General features: G+C 36.1%; 1 pseudogene; it reads right to left on the reverse strand.

Annotated features, from left to right (window-relative positions):
• Positions 1-206: 206 nt before the first annotated feature.
• Positions 207-1,024, reverse strand: LOC18046710 (annotated as a pseudogene).
• Positions 1,025-3,880: the final 2,856 nt, after the last annotated feature.

Below are 3,880 nucleotides of genomic sequence, written 5' to 3' on the forward strand. Positions count from 1 at the left end.
AGTAATTACTTTTTCTAACACTTATTAATTGTGTCGGTGATTTTTGTTTCAATAATTCATGTCACTATAATATCACCAAAATAATGACACTATGGTGTTAGTATTTCATGATAATATATACATGTCAGTAATTCGTATCACATAGTATCAGCAAAATAATGACACTATAATGTTCGTATTTAATGATACAAATTAGTGTTAGTGATTCATGTGACTATAGTATTTAGTGATATTATGCTGATTTTGGTTAATAATATATTTTTATTTTCACCTAAGCCATCGGCAACATCCACAAATTGGTTTAGCCTTTCAAATCCCTTGTAGGTTTCAAGAATTTCCTTCATGACTATAGTTGTGTGATTGTGCATTGATTGATTGAAGAGGTTATTTATTTTTTCATCTTTGGCAGCGACTGCGAATCCATCCATTCCATTATGTGCCTTCATAAATGGTACCGACCCTTCCAATAAAGCATCTTTCACACAGGACCTGTCGGAAGATGTCATGCATAAATATGAGTATTATTTAATTGAGCGCATGTATTATATTATAACCTCCAGAAATACAATTAATGTGAGTACAAGGAAATTAGAAAACAAATTACCCAGAATCCATGTTAACTTTGTCCTGAATTATGAGCAGAGTGGGAGCAAGAGAAACTCCCTCTTCATTTGGAACAAAATATTTGGACACTGGTGCCAAGCCATATAATCTTTGGACACTTCTATCTTTTTTCTGAGACAAGACTACATGTGAGAAAAGAGTAACTGGCTAGGAGGTTCAGCAAGCTGTCGAGTATTATTGGGGCTTTTTTGTTATTTGTGGGCAGCTGAGAGGCAATCTATAAAGAAGAGAGTTAAGTTGGGCTAGCTTTCGCCATTATCTCCAACACACCAAGCTCAATGGCAGATTTAATGGTCATTGGAAGTATTGTGCCGGAAGCGAGTTCCATGGCCAACAAGAAATCTTGCTCATCCCTTGCTGGTTTCATCATGACTTGGTGATCATCTTGGAGTGAACTCATCTCTTTAGGTTAATTAGGATATAAGGGAGAAACTAACAAAACGACAATGGGTGCCATATGGATGCTGAAGAGTAGTGCTCAGTTTCTGAAACACTAAAGCTTTATATAATATGTATGCGTGTGTGTGGAAATAGCCTATTATTAATTAATATTCCATTTTTTTGACATATGTCCAAGCATATCTCAAAGAGTTAATGTGGGAGGGCTATCTCAGCTATTAAAGAAATTTCGATCGAGCATCACCAACCCTATCAAACAGAAATCAACACATGTTCAAATTATGTAGGTTACATGCTTGAAAGGCATCAGTGCTAGCAAAATAAGGTAAGATAACAAATCTTCAATAATGTTCCAATTAAATAAGTTATCACTCTATGGAATTAACAACATTGATGTAAGATGGTTGTGTAAGGTGAGTTGGGTACATTCCGGAAGTTATAACTTGACTGCAGATGTCTGATTGGGTGTATAATGTGTATATGTCACATACATTGAGACATGGGCTGTTGCCCAGCCATCGCCAAAAAAAAAAAAAAAGGTCAGTAATTAGGGTAAACATTATTTTTCTTTGTAACCGCATCATTCGCGGGATCAATAAATTAAACGTGAGAAATTATTGCTCTCCCATTTTGACCCTTCCAGATATTGGTGCGCACGAGAAACGTGACTATATAGAATATTAACTAATTAATATCTGCTACTTTTATCAATGTTCGTATGTATATAAAGATGGTGCTTTTCACGTGATGATGCAATTTTTTTTTTTATTATTATTAAGGGGCAGTCAGGGATGGCAATTAATGGGGGTGGGGGGTGGGGATGAGGAATTTTTGCCTCCATTTTCCACCATATTTCTCAATAAATTTAGTGGGGTGGGAATGAGAAATCCTCATGTGGGGAATGATTTTTCCATCCCCACCACAATCCACATTTATTTATTTTATAGTAAAGATAAATACTTGATTTTAATAAATTAAAAATTAAAGACTTAAATAAAATCATTATCATATTATAAAGTATTTAAATTATTTTTAAAAAATCTCTAAATGTTTGAAATAATATCTTTAAATGATATCAAAATTAAAAAATATTTGAAGAGAATAGTATCTTAATAGAGAAGAAAATATAACAATGTTTTAGGCTGAATAAAAATTATATTGTAGGGTTTTTTTTAGTTATAACCTATTTATGTCAAGTAAAAATAAAAAGAAAATTTATAATTAACATTGTAATTGATGAAACAAAAATTATTAAATAAAAAATTAAAAAATATTTATATATAATGGGGATTGGGGTGGGGGTGGGGGTGGGGGTGGGGGTGGGGTGAGGAATACAAAACAAAACCCCACCCCATTAAAAATTTGAAGATTATTTTTCGTCCATTCCCTACCCAATTCTAAAAAATTATTCAAAATTCATCCCATTTGAGGTGGAGCCCCATGAGACTCCAAATCCATAGAGAATTTTGCCATCCCTAGCCCAGGTAGGCTCACTGGTTGTCACGAGGTTTGCTTAAAAAATATAAATAAAAAGAAGTCTAATCGTCACTGGACTGTTATGAAGAATAAAAAAATTTGAAAACCCAAAATGAGGCACCTGCCCGTTTCATCCTATAATGGCTTTAGTTCGCGCAGGTATCAACGTCTTATAAATAGGCAGAGGTGTGTTCTTGTACAGCACTGAACTAGCTAGTTAATATTGTTGCTCAAAAATTAAGAGAGAGAGAGAGGAAAAGAAGAAAAAAAGGAAAAAAGAATGGATCTACTTGTTCTTGTGATCCTTTTTTGTCTTCCCATCTTTCTGTTGCACAAGTGCCAAATTTCCACCTGGCCCTCCTGGTCTCCCCATAATTGGCAACCTGTACCAGTTCGATACCAAAAGCTTGCATTTTATTTATGGAAAATTTCTAAACAATATGGTCCCGTCTTTTCCCTGCGTCTTGGTTTTAGACCGGCCATAGTAATTTCCTCAGCAAAATTGGCTAAAGAGGCCTTCAAAACTCACGATCTTCAATTTGCCAGGAGGCCAGTTCTGCTTGGCTCGCAAATGTATCCTACAATTACTTGTGTTGATGCCAAAATCCGGATGAGTCGGTTAAATCTCAGATCCCTGCATCAGCATTAAATTTGTTTAGTGGGAAGCCGCTGATTAGTTAGCACCATGAGCAGATTTTCTATGAGCAGATGTTCCATGAGCAGACAATCCATGAGCAGACGATCCATGAGCAGACAATCCATGAGCAGATAACCTGTGAGCCTGTGAGCACAGCCAATAGTTAGGAGGCGCCGAAAGTTTTTCTGGCGAGAACCCTCCGATGCTCAAGTCAGCGATTTGGGTCTTACTTGGAAAAATCAATACCATAGTTCATGTGGCTTAATTATGATTGCTTTAAACAAAAAGCTTTTAAGTAAATTTAAAGGAAAATAATTGAGAATAATTAATCTTAAAGAAATCATAAGCGAAAGAGAAATTTCCCAGTGGTAGAGAGAGAAAAAGATCCAATGGGTTCAGTCACCCAGAGAGAGAGAGAGAGAAAAGAATCGAATCCCCTTTCCTTCCTCTTCCCAGGTTTTTATAGGAAATTATAGCGGTTTTTATCCTCTCCCCTAGAATTCTCAAGAAAACTACTAATTTTCAGGCCACTAAGAATATGGTCCCTAATATTTCGAAGAAAATATTTTGACTGAGTCGTGCTTCCTGGTAACCTCCTGGTCGAGGTGATATGCTCGAAGTGACCAATAACATCCTAGTCGAGGTGATGTGCTCGAGGTCACCACATATTATTCTGGTCGAGGTGACCAATAACATCCTGGTCGAGATGATCTGCTCGAGGTGACCAATAACCTCCTGGTCGAG

Source organism: Citrus clementina, unplaced genomic scaffold (genome assembly GCF_000493195.1).
Source record: "Citrus clementina cultivar Clemenules unplaced genomic scaffold, Citrus_clementina_v1.0 scaffold_3, whole genome shotgun sequence".
Lineage (NCBI taxonomy): Eukaryota > Viridiplantae > Streptophyta > Magnoliopsida > Sapindales > Rutaceae > Citrus > Citrus x clementina.